This window comes from Pleurodeles waltl, chromosome 10 (assembly GCF_031143425.1).
Source record: "Pleurodeles waltl isolate 20211129_DDA chromosome 10, aPleWal1.hap1.20221129, whole genome shotgun sequence".
In the NCBI taxonomy this organism is placed as follows: Eukaryota; Metazoa; Chordata; class Amphibia; order Caudata; family Salamandridae; genus Pleurodeles; species Pleurodeles waltl.
This window is the reverse complement of record NC_090449.1, coordinates 748,392,072-748,415,573: the sequence shown is the minus strand read 5'-3', so window position 1 is coordinate 748,415,573 and position 23,502 is coordinate 748,392,072. Positions and strand designations below refer to the sequence as shown.

Genomic DNA, 23,502 nt, shown 5'->3' with positions numbered 1-23,502 from the left:
ACCAGAGGTGAACATCCAGGTCTATAATCAGACAATATCAGATGCCACCAGTACTACAATCACTACCAACCTAGTCTATCAACTGCTTGCATGGAGTATGGAAAGCAAATCACAGAGTTGTATGTAAAACTAAGGTATGCTGTGCAACAACTGTCAATGCCATTGCTGGGAATCATGTTAAGGCACTGTCTGCATCGCACATAAATGCAATAATACACCCATTTTAATCTGAACTCTGTGTCTCACTCCCTCCACAGGTACCCTTGCCATTGCCACTATTGAGAGTATACCAGAGACTGTCACTCGCCCTCTGGATGAAGGCCCCAGTGAGGACAACACCCTTGGATGTCTGGACACTGACAAAGAACCTGGCCCATCAACGACTCTCAGCCTCACCCTGCCCACATCAACTCCTCCTAGCAGGGTTGCATCGACATCACAGGAAACCATTCACCCCCAAACCTGTGTCCCAAGGATTGTTTCATCTATTGTGTGCCCCACAGTACAGGTACCTGAGTCTCACCGTACCACCCCTGACAATGATGGACCTGCAAATACTGGAGGATGGGGCCTCAAAGGGAGACAACTGACCAGGAAACCATCTCCCACATCTTGGGAGCCTACTAAAGTTTCCAAGGCATGATGGGCCAAGTCATCACTATGTGGGGGAAATTCAAACACTGCAGGGTAACCACCACCAGGAAGTAATGGTGCAGTGGCAAGCACAAAATGGCCACCTGGGTGCTGAGGCACATGAATACCACCCTGATTAAGTTTTGTACCCAACATCTGACTCCTTCCACTAGCAATTAAACATCAACCACTACTACAGCTTCTAGTGGAATGGAGGCCCTGCCAGGGGAATGGCATGCCTCAGACAACCCTCCCTCTGTATCTGATGACCCCCTGCAAACATGGACGTCCACCCAGACATCCAGCAGGAGCAGATACCGAGACCAAATCCACTACCAGGAAGTGAACCTTGCCTGAATTGTTCCCCTTGTGTGCCACAGATACACCTTGTTGACTGTTCTGAAACCTAACTCCATTTTCCCACAGTACAAGGACACAGGACTTGTGTTTCCAACTGGTGTAGCAACTACCCTGATGATTTAATCCACCATGACTTTACCCAGCAATTTTTTGTTCATTACTTTCCTTTTATAGTTACAGATATTCTTTTTATATTCACAATAAATCACACTTAAACACAGGTCCTGTGTATGTGTCTTTTGTCATGCATGTACAATAGTTATGCATGCCAACTTTGGTCTGATTATGTCCCTCTGATTGTACACCCATTGTCATGGGCATCAAATGGGAACTCCATCAGCAAGAGACTCATTTCAATAGAAATGTAACAGGACAGATTTCAAAGAAGTTAACATCTACTGCTACACACATTTATAGGTAGAATTGCAAACATCACATAGAGCATGACTTAGAGTAGCATCACGATGTATGGTAAGATGTCACACAATGCAAAAACACAGGATACAGAAGTTAGGGTCATGGTAATCTTCCTACAAGGCAGGAGGGACACTGATAGATCCTCTATAGCAACTGGTATAGTCTTATTACACTCCCATACCATAGCTTCAATGTTACATATCCCATGTAATATACAAAGATGATTACTAAAGTACCCAGTCCTGAAACCTTTCACTTACATTGGTCCCATACCTGTAGGGTTGTCACTCACCTATGTCAGTCTATAGTGACATGCACAAATTCTGCAAATTAAGAACACAATGACAGCTAGGTCCAATGTAGATCACAAACAACTCCACCCATTGTGATGCAAGAGGCTATGATTCAACATTTACACATGAGCCAGACACATCTCCAGAAACAAAATACACCATTGGACAACTTCCTGTACCCAACAGATGAAATACAGGGGAAAAAATCTTTCAACCCCAGTGTTCTGATGGTATACCAATCTAGGTTACACCCCACTTAAACAACACTAACATTACCTGGTTTCAGTCATGTCCACTTTTCATGTCTGTCAGCAACTCTCATCTGCCTCTGACACTGTCTTTCATTTGCCAAGGTTGCTGAGCCAAAAAGGATCTAGGCAAATCTGTGAGTGAAAGGGAAATGGGATAGGACATAGCAGGACATATTCCTCACATCAGAGAAGTCATGTCCACAAGTGTAAGTTTGCATCTGCTGTTACAATACATGATATGGTAGACCACTCTGTCCTGTACACAATACAAACTTTGAGTCTGCATTCACAGCTCACACATTGGCATTGGAGCTCACTACCTCCCACAGATGATGCAAGAAAAGAGGTGACACGCTAGCCATCAACATCTGGTTTCACAATTATATCACAACAATAGTTCAAGTTCACATACCCATTAGTCAGTTTAAGTAGTGATTGATGAGATCTGCCCTAGAGTCTCCTGCTTCATCTTCCTCTGGCTCTTCATCACTTGGCATATCTGCATTTCCACACACAGGTTCTGCTGCCTCCCCCTCATCTGGTATATATGGTATCTGACGTCTGAGGGCAGGATTGTGGACCATGCAGCAGGCAACTATTAGTTGACATACCTTGTTGGGTGAGTAGAGGAGGGCTCTTCCTGATAAGTCCAAACACCTAAATCTTGCCTTCAGGAGCCCAAAAGTGCGCTCAACTACACACCTTGTCGTTCCGTGGGCCTCATTGTAGCGGAAGTCCCATGGAGTGATTGGGTACCTCACTGGTGACAACAGCCAAAGGACGGTTTGGATAGCTAGAGTCACCTGTGAACGAAGTGGTTGAACAACACAAACATGTATGTGGGACATGCAAAATTGTGAGAGCAGGAGACATACATTGAAAACACACATTTCAAATGTAACGTACCAACCAGCCAGGCCCTCTCTGTGTAGTATTGTGTCCTTAGCAGTGGGGCATTGCTGTTCTGCATGATTAAGGAATCATGGACTGATCCTGGATACTTTGCAGTGACCTTTGAAATGTATTGGTCTGCCAGACACACCCCTTGAACGTTAATGGAGTGGTAGTATTTCGGGTTCCTATGCACCTGTTCACTGGCATTGGGGGAACCAAGTCTACATGGGTGCCATCAATGGCTCCAGCCACATGTGGTTGTGTCCCATAGCATAAACGTCTGCCTTCACATAGGCCAAATTCTCTTGTTAGGGAAACCTGATGTAGCTGTCCAGGTGTTTTAACAATGCACACGGTACATCCTCCAAAACCAGACTGAACATGGGCTGAGACATCTCTGCTGTTAGAGCCACTGTATTCTGAAAGGAGCCAGTGGCCAGGTAGTGTAGGACTGACAAGATTTTAATGATGGGAGGTATGCTGTGGGGATTGCGAATGGTAGGCATCAGATCTGGCTCCAACTGGTTACAAAGATCCATGATAGTATGATGATTCAGCCAATATGTCTGTATACAGTGTCTTTTCTCCATGGTGAGCAGGTCTACTAGTGGACGGTACACTGGTAGTTGTCTTCGTCTCCTTATGGCAGAGTAACTATGTGAAAAGATGTAAACAGTGTGACATGCAGCATGCACACATCAAGTACAGTTAATAAATTTCTTACACATAACATCTGTAGAGAACGGATACTACCTCTGACATACACAGTACAGCAGATAGCTATGCATCCCATGACACCCTCCTTTGTGCCCATTGCCTTAAAAAACTATGGGATTACACTTATGAACTCAACTGGTACTGTACATGTTTGTAAGCAACTGTTATGACATGTTTCATATATATTGCTGGACATTATCGACAATTTTGAAACATATAGGACCTCAGAGTAGTTATATATTGTTGTCACCACATTTCCTCCAACAACACGGCATTGACAGCACAGATGAATAAAAAGTCACCTAAACAGGAGGGCAGTACTTACAGATGTACAGCACAATATGGAGTAGAGTTAATGACACAGATTACTAAACACTTCCATACATGAAAGTTGCTTAAAATTGCAGCCGCATGACCTACTGTACTGGACATATGTAAGTGACCTAAGTCTGCCGGTGGAAGTTGTCATGGCAGTAGGCGGTCACAACCGTGAGGTAATTTGCCATTGGAAAACAGTGCTGCCATTGGTGAACTTGGGTCAATGGTGATGTGCGCGGGCAGTGATGGTCATGTATGTGGCGGACGTGACCAAGATCTTCTGCAGTATTGCTCACTTGGCACCAGACACTGCTGCCACAATGACCTCCACGATTTGAGCTACTGTGTACTGCCTCTGTAAGCTATCATGCCACATCCTGCAGGTGATTGGGCCCCTGCCTTCACCCCTGAGTAGCTAGAGAAGCTAGTGGAGGAGATATAACCCCTGTATGGACAGCTATATGGTGCATCAGAGGAGCAGGTGAGTCCAATGTCACATCAATGTTTGATAGGTGTGGTGTTGAAGATGTACCATTAATGTAAACTAGTGAAGGTGTTGATGCATGCAGGTGGTATATTGTGAAGGAGGGTGAGCTGAAAGAATGGGAATGTGTCCTTACTTGCTGTTACTGATGTGTTCTGTCCACTACAATTGGTATAGTGGATGTGGACATGGCTTTCTCCTTTTGTATGTGTCATCCATGCAGCTCAACACCCATCAGAAGAAGGGAATCTGGCGTACCATCGCCAGCCAAGTGCGGACCCTGGGGGTCCACAGCCTGTGGAGCACTCACTGTAGGAAGCGGTGGGAGCACTGAGACACTGGGCCCAGAAGACCGCAGAGGCCCAGCTGGGGATGTCCTGCCAACGAAGGAGCGGTACACGTCAGACCTTGCCCCCCTAATGGCCCACATTTTGGCGGTGGCCTACCCTGAGGTGGCTGGGCATCTAAGAGCAGGGCAGGAGCCACAAGGAGGAAAGTACTGACAGAACCCATGTACTTTCCTCTGATAGTTTAGTGTATAGTGCCTAAGTATTGCAACTGTGATGATGTTGTAGGTGCGACAGGTATTTTGACTACTGGTAATACATAATACTCCAGTTGCCAATATACAGACACATATGTGGCCATTGGAATGTCCATGGAAACATGTTGATCACCTGTATGTAGCAAATAGTATGACTGCTTGTGGAGATGCACATGTGACTGAGTCATATGTGTGTCTCTACTCAGCCATATATATCTGTTACGTGCTGTGTCATCCTTCCTGCCTAGTGTCTCCAAGACCACATATACGCATGGTGAGTCATGTAGCTCTAAGGTGTCTGACCACTCCTATTTCACAGGATCTGCTCTGTGTGAAACATTGGGTCTGACAGATAAGTTACAGGGCCAAGTAATCCTGTGTCCTGAAATAATTGAACATTTCATGTGAAGCTGTCATCCAAATCTGACTATTGTTATGGCCAACTTAGTACTGTCCCTTTGAGGTTTGAGAGGGCGTCCCCATTGTCATGACATATTCATACAATGGGAATTGTGAAGTTTGATAAGGGTGGGCATCCTACAATGTGGAACGCATGTTGTCTATTAGACCTTCACATTTCATGTTATTACATTGACATATGTAAAAAAAAAAACTTGTATCCCAAGGTGCTTGTTGTAGAGAAGGCAGGTGGCTAGGCTGCTTAACCCTTAGCCCATGGGTATTGTTCATGCTAGATAGGCCTATATGAGTGCTACATAAGCTATTTGCTGCCTACATCATGTGTCAATTGATACTTCGTGTCTGATTAGATATTGTTGTCTAATTTTTCCCAGACTCACCTTGGCTGGTCTGAGGCTGTTTGGCCAGTTATGGTTATGGCTCTGCTCATTTCTGCCTGACTTAATGGTGTAGCAGATGTTCCATATCACATACACCTGTTGGTGTTGTGGGACATGTTGTCAGTAAATTAGCTTTCCTCTAGGTGCATGTGTCATTCTTGGGTACATTGGTAATTATCTTTATAAGTGTTAACCCTGGACTTAGCGATGTAGGTGCTCCTACGTTGTCATATAGAGGCTTCTATTCTGCATGTCTAGTGAAATCAACCACAAGATCCAGGACATCTACGACAGCTTCCTCACGGAAAATCCTATTACTGGAACCTGGGACAGACCCACCCCCACAGAGCCCACTCAGACCATCCACAGCTGGTCCGCGCACACCACAGAGGAAATAGTCAGCATCATGAACAGCACCCACTCCGGAGCCCCCACGGGCCCGGCCCGCACCACATATACATCAGAGCCAGCACATCCATCGCCCGAGCTCTGAAATGCAATTAACTTCTCCATCAACACTGGCACCTTCCCTGAGGAATGGAAACATGCCGAAATACACCCTCTCCTGAAACAAACTTCGGCTGACCCATCACAATGAAAGAATTTCTGGCCCATCTCGCTGCTACCCTACCCTGCCAAAGTACTGGAGAAAGCAATCAAGGTACAACACTGGAATTTCATCAAGACCAACAACTCCCTGGACATCTCCCAGTCTGGCTTCTGCAGCAACCACAGCACGGATAAAGCCCTAGGATTACTCCTAGACCGCGACCACACTGCAGCGCTCATACTCCTCGACTTCTCAGCAGCTTTCGACGCGGTCTCCCACAGCACTCTGCGATCCAGACTCCACAACATAGGAATCCGTGCAACAGCCACTCCTTCCTCTCTGGGAGGATGCAGAGGGTCAGACTCCCGCCCTACACTTCCAGATCCACAGGAGTCAACTGTGGAGTCCCCCAAGGATCCTCACTGAGTCCCACACTGTTCAACATACACATAGCACCTCTCGCTGCCATCATCAGAAGCCATGGTATGAACATCTTGCATATACCACTGACACACAACTCATCATTTCCGTCACCGAAGACCCGGACTCGGCCAAAAGGAACTTCCACTCAGGAATGGAAGCCATCGCCACCTGGATGAGAGAAAGCTGCCTCAAGCTCAACTCTGACAAGACTGAGCTCCTCATCTTCGGAAACGCCACTTCAGCTTGGGACTACTCCTGGTGGCCCATATCCCTCAGCACCCCCCCCCCGCACCGATCCATGACCCACCAGGTAAACTCAATCGCCTCCTCCTCCTGGCACACACTCCGCAAACTTCAGAAGGATCCCAGCAGACTGTCGAAGGACAGTCACCCACACCTTAGTCACTAGCAAGCTCAACTACGGCAACGCCCTCTTTACTGGCACCTCAATTAGAAACATTAAAAAACTACAACTCATCCAGAACGCTGCCGCCAGACTCATTCTGGATCTCCATCACAGAGAACACATCTCCCAACACCTGAGGACCCTCCACTGTCTACCGGTCGAGAAGCTAATCACCTTCAAGCTACTCATCCACACGTACAAGGCCATACACACCACAGGACCAGCCTACCTGAACCACTGCGTCTCCTTCGACACCCCCGCCAGATCCCTCTGCTCCACCCAGATGGCCCTGGCCACCATCCTCCGCAAAACCACCACCAGAGGACGATCTTTCACCTACATTGCAGCAAATAGCTGGAACAACCTCCCCCTGCACCTCAGACAAAGTCCGTCGCTCATCATCTTTAGGAAGAACCCCAAAACGTGGGTCTTCGGATGAGGCTCATCCCTTCTCCCCAGCATCTTGAGAGCCTCACTGGTGAGTATTGTGCTTTACAAAAACTGATTGATTGATGGTATAAGCCCTTCCAGCACAATTGTTTGGTGTAACTATGCTCCCTGTGGTTGTCTATGGATGTATCCTGTGTGCAAGGTAGCCCCCAATTGCAGTACTTAGAGTTGTTGTCTATGTGACAATGTATCTGATTAGTGGGTGCTGAAACACCTGATGAATCTATAACTAGTATTTAGATTGATGTTTCCCAGACATTTAATGTGAATTAGTGATACCCACTGTATGGAAATGACACATGTAGTCTATTCAACAGAGATTGTTGCCATTGTGTAAGTAATGTACATAATTATCAGTTAGGCATGTGATTGGAATGCGAGATGCTGTGTCGTATGTGAAGTGTGATGACTTACCTTTCACGGAACATGAATTTTGGTGATAGACTGGGCAGGTGTGGAGTATTCATAAGTATTCAATTTGTTACCATGTATCCAGCCCTCTAGTGCCTTAAGTGAGTTGTCTACAAAGTCACCCCAAGACTGGGTAATGACCTTCTGGGTGTCCCTGAACTTATTTCTGTTCTGTTCTCAGATCAGACCAAACATCTTGGTTAAACACCTCTTCATACTGGGATAGGAATGTGTTTCCTCCCCCCTAGGGTCAGAAGACTATCCCTCCCAGAAATTGGGACCAACTCCAGTAGGAGTGAACCCTAATATTGGGGCTTAACCCTTCTGATCTGGAGAGCCCTTTCAAAGGCCTCAAACCATTTGTCTATGTCAGACTCCTTGTACATAAGCAGGAACAACCCACTTGGGTAGCCTGGAGCAGAATCCCCCACCCATGGACACCTCAACTTCTCGGTTGCTGTCACCATTTCTCTATTCAGTCTTTGCCCACTTCTTCTCTAGGGCCAACTTCTCTGCCTCCAAAGCTATGAGGGCTACCTGGGCCTCAAGTTCCCTTTCCCTGAGGTCAAGGGCGGCTTCTTCCTGGTCTTATGCCACAGACCCTCCCTTCCCAATGGCTCTGGATGGGGCACTACTGATGTCACCGACAGGTGATCATCCTCCTCCTCCTGGAGGTTAGAGAGGACATCTTCCCTCTCCCTTCCTACCTTTGAAGCTTTCTCTGCCCCAATCTGCACTTCCCAGGCTTCAAGGGACTTGATCATCACAGTCTTCCTAAGGTTATTAGCAGAAAGTAATCCCCTCTTCTGCATAACACCCTAAGATTAGCTGCAGCATGTGTGGGTAGGCTAGCCAGATAAAGCTCTATGGTCTCCCTAAAGATTTGTGTCACTAAAATAAACTTTGGCACCAATTGATCAGAACAATTTAGAAAAATCAAAAATGAAGTAATTAAAAAATTTGTTCCAATTTCAAAAACCAAAAATACTTTTGCTCTAGGTCAATTTAGAGGATTTTTAACTTATTTCACTTAAAACTGTAGTGTGATATTACGCACAAGTACTGTATCCCACCACTGCGCATACAAAAAATTGGAAATTGGATTATTGGTAAGGGCAGGTAAGTACCTACACCTAGCATTAGGCCACTAACCCACACTTAGGTCCAGTTAGGTCTCAATAAATGAAACCCAGCTCACCCCTTGGTAGCTTGGCAATGAGCGACAAGGCTTAACTTAGGAGACAAGTGTATAAACAGTAAGTAAAACAAGAAAACACAATAAATATCCAACAACAATAGAGTATATTTGTATCTTTAAAATGACACCAAAACAATTAAAATTGGATAAGGGGAACTAGAGATATTAATTTTTAAAGAATTTATATTTTGTACCGCTTAAAAACAAAAAGCGCCAATCTGGTCATCTGGTCACACCAGACCAGGTCAAAGTCAAAGTTTGAGGTCGAACGCAATGGGACACTGCTCAGCTAGAGCTAGCAGGAGGCCTTGGTCAAAAGTTTACCTTCGAATTTAGGGCCTGATTACGAGTCTGGTGGTCTTAGGACCGCCATGTTGGGAGTGGCGGTTGTACCGCCAACAGGCTGGCAGAGAAATTATAACCATGGCGGTATTCACAACAGAATCCAGCCAAACCGGCGCTGGCACCGCCACGGATTACGGTAGCCAGCTGCAGGACGGAAGAGACCACGTTTCTGCAAGACAGATTACGATGCTGTACACTGCCAAGGTTTCCGCTGCGGTCACACCACCACGTAAACCCAGGTGGAAACCAACTGTATAAAACGAAACACTCACCTTCAGGAAGCCATACTCGTCAGGAGCCACCATGGGGGGCAGAACTTCAAGTCTTCCCGCTGCTCCTGCTCGCCCAACGACTTCGGAATCTGTGACGACGACAGCAACCGTGAGTACATACACTTACCTGTCACTGTTGTAAAATGTCAAAGTACCTACTAACACACAACAAACCAATCAGGAACGGGTGGTAGGAGCGACACACACATGTAACCACACACTGACACACACACTCACAGATAGTCACATACACACACTCACATACACAGTACACACACTACGCCATCACACACACCTACCCTCCAGAAACACAGCAGCGGAACAGTAACACACACCAACACACAACACCACAACCGCAAAACCATCAAAGCATTGGCAAGCCCCCACAATAGACACTACCCATTGACAAATCACACATACAACACAAAGTACCATCAACTGGGAACGAACACACACTATCACACAACGATACAACGGAGCACTAGACATACCCTGCAAACACACATCACAATGTATCTGGCATACCACTCACCACACATGCTCATGCACACAGTCCAAGCACACAAAGGCACACCACACTGCAACAAACACATGTCAACACAAACACCACTCAATACCATCACAACAACATGTCCCCATCATACACATGCCCATTACACAACACACACCCATCACTGGGGGACAAATGCACTGCACACAACCTTGCATGCCACCCAAAAAAAACAGGTAGCACAACCACTACTTACACACAAATAATCATGCACAGACAGTGTCAGCCAGGACCAAATCTGCCCTAACAAAAGAAATGCAGGACAAAGATGTAACTTCCAAACCAACAAAATGTCCAAGGCCAGAAGCCTGTCCAGAATACCAATATGCAACATGCACACAATGCACGTGTGTGTCTCCGACTTGACTCCTGACTGCCACGTAACTTCCACAGGTACGGGCATCATGGGGCCAGGTAGGCAGTTTTTTAGACACACGGAGATGGTCAAGGCAAAAGGGTTTGGGTGTGAAGGGAGAGGGAGTGGTTGTCTGAGGTGTTGGTGTGGATGTCTTGGGTGCATGTTTGTGTGAGATATGGTTGTAGGTGGTGGATTCCTGTTGGGTGGGTGAGTGTGAGCGTTTATGTTTCTTGGGAGGAGGGGTGGAGGGGCTGGGAGATGCTGTGGTGGGTGGGTGAGTGTCTGTTGGGGTGGTGACTGTAGGTATGGTGGATGTGTTACATGTAGGCTTGTCTGTGGTTGTGGTGTCTGCGGATGTGATGACTGGGGTGGATGTCTGATGGTCTGCTGTTGTGCTGTCTGTGGGTGAGATAGGTGTAGTGACTGGATCTGTGAATGTCGCTGTGGTGTTTGCAGGTGTGTCTGGTGTACTGTCTGTGATGCTGAGGGTGGAGGGGCTGTCGGGGCAGGTTGTGACTGTTGCTGTGTCTGCAAGTGTATGTTGTTCGTGTGTATGCCGGTGGTGTGTCTTGTGGTGCTTGCGTTTGTCAGAGCTACCCTTGGATGTTGAGGTGAGTGCATGCTTATCTGTCTGTGTGCTTTGCCTGGGTTGAGGAAGAGGGGTTTGGGATTGGGAAGAGGAAGGTGGAGGGAGGATGGAAGACAAAGGGTGACTGGCTGCTGTCAGATGGAGACCAGAGCCTGACAGGATTTCTGTATGCCAGCCAGTGCACTGTGAATGCACTCCAGGAAAGCATTACTCTGTTGGACTTGAGTTGTAAGTCCCTCGATGGCATTCACAATGGTCGACTGACCCACAGAGATCGACCTCAGGAGATCAATAGCCTCCTCACTGAGGGCAGCAGGGCTGACAGGAGCAGGGGCAGAGGTGCCGAATTTGATCATGAGGGAGCACATCTTGACCACTTGTATCCAGGGGAGGTTATGCCAGCATCTAGTGGACTCTAAGCTGACCAACCTCAGAGAGCTAGTTGAGGCAGGTGATGAGTGGTTGAGAATCAGAGTGGTTGTCAAGTCCCAGGGGGAGACTCCAAGAAAGTGGGGGTCAGGTCCCTAGAAACCTAAAGAAGGGGGTGGTAAGCCTACCACATAGACTCCCTCTGTACCCCAAAACCCTTAGAAGGGGGAATGTAAATCCCCCTCACCCTGTGACAAGCAGAGGCAGGGAGACCCAGGGTTAAAGAAGCTCTTGGACAGTAAGGCCTGCTTTGACTGTCAGCAGACAGGTCACTTCAGGGGAGATTCAGCCTGTCCCAAAAGGGTAGTTAGCACTAGGCTGTCCAGTGTAGCCATAGATGAGGACCCCTCAGATGATGAGGTCCTCATAGCAATGGGCTAGGAGACAGGTCCAGGTGGGAAGTTTGTGATCCCTGAGGATGGGAGTAGGCACTTTCACCCCATTCAAGTGAATGGGATCCATACCACTGGCCTGAGAGACACTGTGCCACTCACACTATAGTGAGTGATCGGTTGGTGACCCCAGACATGTATGTCCCAGGGGAGACAAGGAGAGTCAGGATAGCCACAGGTGAGGTCACCACCAAACCTATAGCCATAGGGCCCCTAAAGAGGGAGGGTATACTTGAATGGTTTAGGGTGGTGGTCAGTGCTGACCTCCCCCTAGATTGTATCCTGGGCAATGACCTCCCAGAGGTGAGTCTGGACCCAGAGGGGGTGGTCGCCCATGGCACCACCCAACCCAAAGTCCTGGGGAGCCAGTCCTTACAGTAAGGAGACAGGGGTCCCCAAATAAAGGAAAGAAGCAAAGGAAGGGTAGGCCACTCTTAAAGAGAGTTCCAGTGAGCCCAAGACCTTCTGCCCCAGTAGGGAGGTGCCCAGAGTTGGCACTCGTGAGGTCTTACCTGACCCCAACGATGTCCTGAGTAGTCAGGCAGCTGTTGCCCCTGCACTGACAGAAACAGTAAGAGGGGTGCAAGGACCCCACAGTTGCCCCTAAAGCAGCTCACTAACCTGTCAGTGGAGAGCTTAGAGTGTCGTTCTGGGTACTGGCAGCTGTCAGTAGCCTCAGCTGGGTGCTGGCCTTCATGGCACTTGGCCTGGGAGGCAGACCCCAGGGCCAAAAGCAAAGTAGGCCCCCTGACTCTTTTGGTCATGGTGGGGTTGCTCAAGTGTGGGTGATCTCTTTGGGTAAGCTACGTGCTGCCCTAGCAAAGTTAGGGATGGGGAGAGTGGGCATCTCACTGCCCAGGTTGGCTGAGAGAGAGGAGGAAGATCCCCTCGAGGGAAGTTACAGTTTAAAATGGGTCATTTTATTGTTGGGATGGCTTCATTGCCCAGAGGGAGCGAACATGGCACAAACATGTAAGGCAGAGTAGGCCCTGCAAAGGGACAGACAGTTTTCCTCACTGTCTTCCCCGCTTGGCAAGCCAGGAAGACTCTCCACGGTTGGGCTGAGTCTCCTGGGTGAGTGGGCTGGGACCCCCTACCTTTTTGCTCACATTTTTCACTTTTTGCTGGTGTTTTCCTGACCCTGATTGTGCTGTGGGTACTGCTAACCAGTCCCAGGGCCTGTGCTCTGTGCAAAATGAGTATGCAAATTAGGCTTATTGTAATTGGCTATGTCAACCTACCTATAAGTCCCTAGTATATGGTTGGGCATGTAGGTTTAGGGACCCCGGCATAGGTGGGGCACCCTTAGGTGCACTGCTGAGGTACCCAGTGTCATTTTAAAGGTAGACCTGCCTTGTTGGCTGCTTTTAAAATAAAGTTACATGCAAATTCGACTTTGGAATTAAAATTACTTCCAAAGTCTTAAACTACCTCATTTTTACATATACGTCACTCCTGAGGTGTTCCCTGGGTGTCCCCAGGGTTGGGTGCAGTGTAGCTAGAAGCGGGCCTTATACTATATATTTTATAAGCCCTGGGGAGGTAAAATAGTCAAATTTGTTTGTTTCTCATTGTGATAAATAGTCTCTCTAAGCTAAAATGGCAAGACTTTGTTTTGATTAATAAAGTCGATAAAGAAGCTAGACCTGTCAATTTTGGTATCAACTTGCCACTGTTGAATTTGATATCATTTATTTTCACTTAGAAAAAGTTACCAGTTACCAGTTGCAGCTCTGTAGTGCCCTTCTCTGATTGGCAGGCCTCTGGCAGCTTGGCCAGGCGGCCTTGAAGAGGTGTGATGTGGCCTGGACTGAACACAAAAGAAGTGCCTGAGGGAGGAGACCTGCCTCAGCATATGGTGAAACAGAATGGGGGGGAGAGCAGCCAAACTGGTTTTCAAAGGAGGGACGGACATTTGGAGCAGCTCAGGACTTCCTCATTTCCTGCAAACCCCTGCAACAGAATAATGTGGACTATTGTGACCTCTTGCCCTAAGATGCTCCAACCCATGCTTCTTGACGTTCTGTACAGTGCTGCCCACATACGTCCAATTACATGGGCAAACAAGACAGTAGACACAAAGCTCAGTATTAGAGGAGGTAAATTTATGAATCAGGAACAGTGTATTGCTATTGAGAACTATGAATTATGGTGAGTCAGAGCTATTGTTGCATGCTTTGCACCTTATACAGCAACAAATCTGTGGCACTATTTCTTTGGCACCTCACTCAAAATGTGATTTTTACTGAGCTTGCCTTTCAAAGACTGATATCTTCTGAATGTTATTTGAGGAGCATCACCTAAGTGGCTAATCAGGATTTGATCTGTAGGCAACACATTCCAATGCTTGATCAAAATGCTCCTGACCCTGCCTGCCTGTTTGGAGTTAGTTGTAATAAATCTCACTTTCCCCTCATCCTCATTGTGGGAATTGTTGCTCCTATACAGCAAACCTTTTCCGGAGATCTTGTCAATCCTCTCTACTGCTCACTCAACAACAGTGCTGGGCTAACTCTTCTCCCTTAATCTCTCCATCATGATCTCTTTTTCACAAGTATAGGCCCCCAGAGTACTACAATTCCTCTTCGCCCTCAGTAACGTCCTACAAGGGATGCTGTAGATCAAATTTAGAGGGTGAGCATTCTTGGTAAAGAGCACATTGTTACCTGCTGTGGGTTTATGGAATAGCCTTGTTCCCAGTATGCTACCTTCTGCCTCAACCTCCCCATCCAGGAGCTCTACTCTGCGTTGGTTTACCTGCCTGCTGAACTGTAAATTAAGAGTATTAGCATTTATGTCACAAATAGACTTCCTTGCAGAGTCCTGATCCATTTTCCAAATTATAAATATATCATTGATATACTGGACCCACAGGGTCACATGCCCAGCATATTCCTGGTGGTTACTTAGTACCTACTCCTCCTACCAGACCACAAACAGGTTTTTGCAACTGGAGGCAAAGCAGGTGCCCATTGCTGCTCCTTGCTTCAGACCGCCAGCCCTGTGGTGGTGGTCAGGACCGCAGCTGCTGTGGCAGTCTGACCACCACATAAAGCCTCTAGCGGTCAGACTGCCAGAACTCCTCTAGCACCGCTGTGATCCATGATACCGATGGCCTGGTGGTGGCGGAGATCTTAATCTGCCAGGGCAGCACTGCATTGCGTATTACGACCTGATTCTCCGACAGCCTTTTCATGGCGGTGTCACCTTTGCATGGGCAGAGCAGGCGTCCCTATGCCCATCACTGTCATAATGTTCACTGCCTGCTAAGCATTGCGAGGGTGCTAGTGTAACCTGCGGGCTACAGCATTGCAGGCGGCTTGATTACAAGCCAGAGACAATGCTGTAGCCTGCTTCCCATTAGGCCGGTGGGCAGAAACTGCCTAGCAAGAAACTCCTAATAAGTCCAAGGGGGTGGTCGCCACTACAGCGGCTGTCACCCTGTCAGAGGTTTTCCAGTCCGCCAAACTCAAAATGGGGGCCTTTGTTATCAAAAATGAAATAATTGTTGTTTAGGCAAAACCAAATCATATCCAAGATTATTTCAGAATGGAAAAGATATGAGAGAGATCTTGCTCGCAAAAAATGTCTGCACACTTTGACTCTTGCCTCGTGATCTATAAATGTGCAGAGGCTGATAATATCCCGGGTGATCAATAAAAAATCATGCTCTCAAAGTATACCTTCAAATATCTTTAGGAAATATGTGGTATCTTTCAAGTAGGCTGGTAATGCCAACACAAAGGGTCTTAGATAGTGAGTGTTATATCTGGATGTGTTTTCCAGCAAGGATCTTTTAGCAGACACAAAAGGTCTGCCCAGGGCATTGGTGGCATTTTTGTGTTACTTCAAAGGTAAATATAAGATAGGGATCCCCGGCTGATCACATTTCAGAAAGGCAAATGCCTTCAATTCTATGAAACCCCTGTCCGTCCAATCAGAGATCATCCCATGATGAGTTTGATCGGCCTTCCTCCACTCAGCCCAACTAGTGATCTTGTAGCAAGAAGCATCTGCCAAATGGCATCTACCTTCTTCAAGATTCATTGTTTTTAGACAGAAAGGCCACATTACCCCTTTTATCAGACTGACGTATGACAATATAAAGAACCACTTTCAAGCTAGATAATGCTTTAAATTGACTACCTAATCTTCTCAAGACATGAAATTGCCCCTTTCTCACACACATTAATGGCTTCACAGTTTATCATGGGTAAAACCAGTGACTTGGGTTTGAAATTATTCAGACAACTCAGTCCCACATTTATACCCAACTCATATAAATCCCCTAAAGAGTCATCATGACACACTGATGGGTCTACCAATAAGGTCAAGCTGTGTAACACATTAATATCATCAATAGTCACCTTGATAACATTCTGGTGGCCCCAACACAGCCCTCTCCCTGGATATACTGCTAAACCATTTCTTCAGGTTCAACTTTCTTGTAAAGTAGTACAGGTCCACCTTACTTTGAACATAACTTAAGTCAGAAATAGGGCAAAGGGATAGGCCCATGGACAGCCATTCAGTCTCTTTGACAGACAAAGTATAATCTGTATGATTACCACATTCATGATGCCTATGCTCTGCCCCTTGTCACCATTCTCATGAAGACCTTGTTTTCGTCTCCTGCGTCCTGAATCCACCTCTCCCCCTTCCTCCTCCTGTTCCTCTGCCCATGCCTCTTTGATTTCCCTAATTTTCAAGAACAATTTTTTAATGTTCTTTCAGTATTTATCAAATAATTGTATATATTTTATACTTCATAATTGTTTAACATTTTATCACAAAATGTATTGACGTATTACATGTTTAATATGTTTTTTAAATTATACATTTGTTAACATTATGTTGGCAAAAATATTGTAAATGATATTATGTAATCAATATATTTGACACATTATATTATTATTTAAAGGTAATTATATTTTTGTTTCCAATATTTTTGTTTTTGATATAGGTAAAAATTTATATTTTTAACAATGATATTTGTGTTCTTGATATTTGCGGTTTTACTAGTTAACTAATGGAAGTCAATATTTTTCTTCTCAATATCTATTTAGGATAATTTTGTAATTTGTTATTGTATGCATCAGTATTATGTCAATGATCCCTCTGTCGTACTAGCAGCCACCTTAGATCCTTCTTGGTATGGTAAGATGACAGCTGTCTGTAGCAGCCTGTTCCTCCTGCAATCTCTGGAGGAAACTCTGCTCTCCAGTGGCTGTTCTTGCAGATGTTAGTTCCAGTATAACCTCTGGGCCCTTGGGCTTCTGTTTCTTCAGGCCAGGCCCTCAGAGGAGTCAGGATGTTGCAATCATGAGCTGCAGTGACCAGAGCGTTGCAATCAAGCCGCCACATCCCTCGAGCCTTAATTTTACATATTCAATTAAACACCCCTAGCTAGGTCTTGTAGCCTACAAGCCAAGGTGCCTAGAATTTAAATGTAGAACAAGTGAGAATTTCATGCTGGCATGTTCCTACAGTGATTAGCCCCGAAAAGCTCATTTCACTCTACGGGCCTTTAGCTGATCCAAAGAGGAAATCTAAAGGGCAATTAAAATACTGTTTTTCATAACTTTGGTTTGGGATAAGCTACAGAAATCATTAAACTACTTTTATTTATAATTATTAACATCTCAATTGAATGGTGAAGTGGAATTTCTAGTAAATTTACAGGAAAAGTAACTTTTAGAAAGTTATATTTTTTCTGCCTGAAAGCTCCAGTAGGTTAATTAGCTTTAGATTTGGGCTGCCTGCAGCAGCTGCACTCCTATTAGTGCATTCCCTTGATGTACTGTGAACATTGCTTCCAGACAGGAGGCAATGGCTTGGGTCTTTTGGCAAGAAGACCTAGGTGTGAGGAATATGACTTAGCTCAGGAAGGGCAATACGGGAGGGTTTAATTAACTTGAAAGATGCTAGAGTAAAGCCTGTCCATTCATAGTTAACTGTAAATTGAGACCTGGGGAAAAGTGATCTATCATCTCGGGGCCAAATGTAGCTGGCTTGGCATTATTCAGATCGAAGGGGGATGTGGTCCCAGAACACGTATTGTGTGGTTGAGGAGGAGGGTTTACTCATTTCCTCAGACAAATTTCTGGCTTGTCCACCAGCCTCCTCCAGAGGCAGAAGGGTGCTGTCACATTGGAATTCCCTGTGAATAGTGCACTCCAGAATGGTTTTCAGGAAGGCAAAAATGACCTGCTCTTGAGAACCTTTTTCTCATTGGTTAGAAAGTAGCCCGTAATCACCACCACCCACTTGTAAGTGAACTGTACAAAAGTGGCACTTTACCCTTCAACTCCAGAGAACACATCTGGGCCTGTGAATGAACAAAAGAGGACTGGACCTGCTGTCCTTGACCTCTGTTAAGACCTGAAGTATCGGACCTGCTTCCCCTTCTACCTAGGGCAGAGAACTGGACTACAAAGTTCATTTGGCTGTACTCTTGAGTGGCTATGGAGGCACAAAAACCTGCAAGCTACCCTTTTCCTGAGTGATCAGTTGTAACTGAACCTGTACTGGTTCTTGATGGTGGCCTTTGTTGATGAGGGGACTTTGGTGGTCTTGGAATTAGAATTTCCCACTCAAAGCTTTTCCCAGCAAAACAAATGGCTTCAGTGGGACCTCCTCCAATGACTATCGTATCAACAGAGAACATTGCTGAATACAGCCTTCCACCTTGTTCCGCTAGACAATTTCTACTTCCATAAAAAAGGCTATGGGCCCTATTAGGAGTTTAGCGGTCTTGCAACTGCCAAAGTCATAGTGGCGTTCGGACTGCCGCACTCCTGGCAGTCCGACCGCCAGATTACAACCCTGCCAGTTGGACCACCAGGGGACTGCCACCACCACGAGGATTACTGATACCGATAGGTTGGCGGTGATCAAAGTCATGGTCAGTCAGGGCGACATCGAGTTCAGCACCGCCGTGCTGATCATAGCTTCCCTTTCTACCAGCCTTTTCATGGCGTGGTCCCTGCCATGAAAAGGCTGGCAGAAAGGCAGTGCTGGAGGTCACAAGGGGGCACCTGCACTGCCCGTGAGCATGTCGTAGGCAAAACAGGGGCCCCCCTGCCTAGCATCCTCGGAATGCGCTCCGTCTGCTATGACAGACAATGTATATTCCGAGGGTGCTGGTGGGACCCTCTGTGCAACAGCATTGGCCTCGGCTCCCTGAGGATCTCAGGCCAATGCCATTGCACTGTTTCCACTGGACTGTCTGGTGGAAAACTCCCAATACAGATGTTTTCCCATTCAGCCCAGTAGAAACATTCTAATGGGGCCGGAAGATATACCTCCAGTTTTGTGTCGGTCCCCTCCCCAAGGGTCTGGCGGCCGCCAAACTTGTAATGAGGCCCTATGTCAAAAGGTCAAAACTTTGACTGGAATGACCAGTTTGATCTATCCAACCTCTGCTCTATTGCGGTGGGACTAAAATTGCACCTAGGTCCCAGTCAGTAATGAATTGTGACTTCTGATTGCTGCTTTAATGTTTATTGGCATTTTTTCCCCATAAAGTTAAAAAGTCCCATCTTCGGGTTCCCTCACTTAATTTTCACAATGTTTGTCCCTGTGTTTCAAACATTTTTGTTTTTTTATTGTGTTGTGTTTTGACTTTTTAATTGTTTTGTTACTGATAAATATTTTGCACACTTTTCCTTAATTTAAGCCTATTTGCTGTGTGCCATAGCTATTGGGGTAGAGCTCAAGTTTATTTATTGAACTTTTGTGTTGGACCTGACATGACTGTCTACTTATTAGTTGAAAATGACTCACATCCTTCCTAACTAACAACCAACTTTCTTACAGGGCATTTCATAGAGGGAATGGGAATATAGAAACACCAAACATATGTTAAACCTGCAATCACATAAACTCACACCACAATCTAGGCTCTGCCCTATTCCTCTTGGACTGCCTCGGTAACAGAAAGCCACACAACACCTGTAGTCTCCAATATTCACCTCGCACCAATCCTATGGAAGATAAACTTCACTAGTTGGGAGGCAGGCCTTATAGTTACCTTTGGAGTTGATAGTTACAAGGTACTACATGGTCTGTCTCCATGCACCCTCAATGAAGTGGAGAAGGTAGCCAGGTGGCAGGGTTGACAGATTATGTCAATGCATTGGTGGGAGACACATGCACCATGGGAGACCTCAAGAAAACGTGGCACACCGGAAGGAAGCGGGTGAAGACGTTCTCCAGGTTACAGGTAGAAAATGTTGTCCGTGGAGGGGGACCTAGAACCTGTGCTCATCTCATTTCCATTGAGGAGCATATTCTCACCATTATGCGCTTTGACCTCCTTTATGGCCAGCTTGTTTCACAGACTCCCGATCTAAAATGAGGTAATAATGCAACACATCTCTCTCACAACGTGTTCTTGTACCACGATTCATGCTACTCTTTCCTCCCACCACCCTTCACATACAGGCATACTTCACACATTTGGTCCCTCCTGCAAAGCCTCTAATACCCGCTAATCCTAGAGACAAAACGAATAATTGTGTTCTCTATTCACGCTACCTTTCTGACCTAGAGCCCCTTATCAAGTGATCTATTAGCAATAGCTGGAGAAGGAGTATTTCCAACTGTGTGAGGATGATAAACTGGTGCACTTGGGAGGTGATGTATCTAAGTACCTGTCACAAACATTGTGATTAGCTAATCAGGCAGAATTGACAAACAATCTGAAAAATTCTTTGAGATTTCACAATATTACACAAGAAAAATAATTATGCAATTGGTACTATTTTCATGTAAATGCCCACTTGCTTCCAAAATGAACCTAAGGATGCCTTGCAAAAAATGCAGCAGAACATGAAAGGGCGAGTGTGAGCAGTTTCTCATGCTTGCTAAATGTGCACCTGGGATAGGAGTTTCCACCAACTTACACTCATCATTTAGCACTAATTGGACACGCAGATGCATTTTGTTGTAAGAAAATAGTGCTAAATGCAACAGAACATAAATATCAGTACAAGCAGGAGCTCACTATATGTGCTCTCCCAGTAGGATTTCCCCCTCCAAATGAATCTCAATTATGCGAGTGGGTGTAATCTCATTATTGGTAACTCTGCATCAAAGAGTAGCACATGGGGGGCTCTTCTGCTAGGACGGAGGAGCGCCGTCCCCTGCCAGCAGCAGCAGCTGCAAACCTTGTAATACAAAACAATAATAAACTATATTTATTATTGTTTTGTATTAAAAGTGGCGGGCCATGGACTGTGATGCGCACTGAGGGGAGTGCACTGTGCACTCCCCTCAGAGCGTATGTGTGTTTGGCTGACTCGGGCCATCCAAACACACATGCGCAGTGTGCTCTATCCAGCCTGGCACTATGTTGCCGGGCTGGATAGAGCAGGTGCAGACTCCCAGTCTGCATGGGAGATCCCTGGCTGGGGGCTCCCAGACAATCCTAACGTTGCTCTTAGCAGTGTCAGGATTGGCCACAGGGCAGGCTGCGAGCCTGTTCCTGCAGTTGGAAGGAGGAGTGGAGCAGGGCAGCGTGGAATGAAGGTAAGTTTTTTAAAAACATTTATTATTTTATTTTATTTCTACCCCCAAGGCCACGCGCTGCCTTGCCCCTTTTCCCTGCCACAAGCCAACACTGGCAGCACAGAATTACCAAACTGTCATCTATTACTCTGGGGTAATTGAAACACCTCCCCCCCCCCTCACCCGGCCTCCTGTAAATCGTCTCTAAACTCCACAAATAACTTATTCTCAAAATGAGGAGAAAAGTGACAACAGTGTTCACAAACCTGGGCAGTCTGTGGGTGACTGGTTGATGCTGTAATGGATTGCACCTGTTGATAGGTATGGTAGAGTTGTGACTTTAAGATCTTGCGTCCACAACCTGTAGCAGGTGTGCATATACTCAACGCCTTGTTGAAATATGTTTTATAGAGCTCAAAGCTATAATAATGTTGTTTTTAAATGTAGACTTCAATGAAATACATACAAACGTTAAGATGTAATAAAAAAGACATGTGTCATTTCAAACATTGCATTTTTTTTCCTGTGTGTCATTAGTTTTATTCCTAGCCTCCAATGATTTCTATGATAGTGTGTTGCAGTACCACTTATCATCCATATATAATGCTTGCTTTACTGCAGGGTTGACTGGAGCCTTTTTTGTCAGTAGTAAAATAATAGCAAATTTAGGTGTGATGTTTGTGAATAGTACTTGTCTTACTCCTGTATGAGTGTGTTTCAGTATTTGGTTCAACTCACTTAAGCCCTCTTTATCTTTCCCTCAATCCAATCAATTTCATAGTAAATAGTCTTCATTGTCACCAACATTGTCTCCACATTTACTGCAAAAACATATATGTTTGTATGCTGAGATCCCTGCAATAATGCAATAAAAGGCAGGACAGTGGTGAATAAAAATGTAGAACTGAAAACATGTGAAACTGGGAGTATGTAAAGTAACACTCAAAAATGCTTTTTTTAATAGATTCCTATGCACTTTCATTGAATCTATGTGATCACCTAGCTGCCATTACTTCTTCTTATCATACCGCCAGCATGACCATTAACATAACCCTTCTAATATGAACAGGGCATCCCGGGGCATAATATAACCAATAAAACAGGGTCCTCTGTGAAAGATTTTTCATAACTTCTTAATGGTTTTGCAATACATGGTAAGTTATTGTCCTGACACATCAGTAGGCAATGGTAAATGCAAAGGCTAATATTACTTAGTTTCCTCTTACAAAGAGATAAAACCATGCATGTTTTGACAAAGATGAATTTCATTTCAAGAGCTTATGAGATCCACATAAGAGCATTATAAGCTGGCTGCTCTTCACAGGTATAAGGTGAGTGGCCCTGCACATATGCCATGTACCATTTCATGAGACAGCTTAATTATAGAAATCGTAATCATTCACGACCATCTGTGATTGATAGCTCATTGCTACACCAGGCTTAATAACACATTGTGATACAATTTGTCACCCACTGTTACTTTTGTACTGAGGAAGACCCCATCCAGTTTGCACTGTAGGCATTAAAACATGATCATCTTAAAAACAACAGATTGTTTGGAAAAAACAATGCTTAGACAGCAACCACTGTGCCTCTTTTTAGCATTCTATTTTCCTCAAATCTTGATCACAGCTCATAGCACTGCAACACCTAAACACTGTGCCACCTACACTGTTTGAACAGTAATTTAAAAATGTTACCCATATGAATTTTTTATTAAAAGCTTTTGTGTTGAAACTGCATAACTCCATGGTAAAAGTCAACTTTCCAGCTTTTAAAATATCATAGCATTCCACATCTGATGACTCTGCCTCTACAGTTTCTAGATAGTACTATTTCTATTTCTAAGAGCCGCCCACCTGCATACTTATGAGATTGCGCTATACAACGTTATGCCATTTAAAGAGT

The 23,502-nt window shown here is 45.5% G+C and overlaps 1 protein-coding gene across 1 annotated transcript in view; it reads left to right on the top strand.

The window, feature by feature from the left end:
* The window catches only part of LOC138262451 (phthioceranic/hydroxyphthioceranic acid synthase-like), a 242,937-nt gene that overhangs the window by 103,625 nt on the left and 115,810 nt on the right, over positions 1-23,502 (top strand). The gene's annotated exons all lie outside the window — the stretch shown is intronic.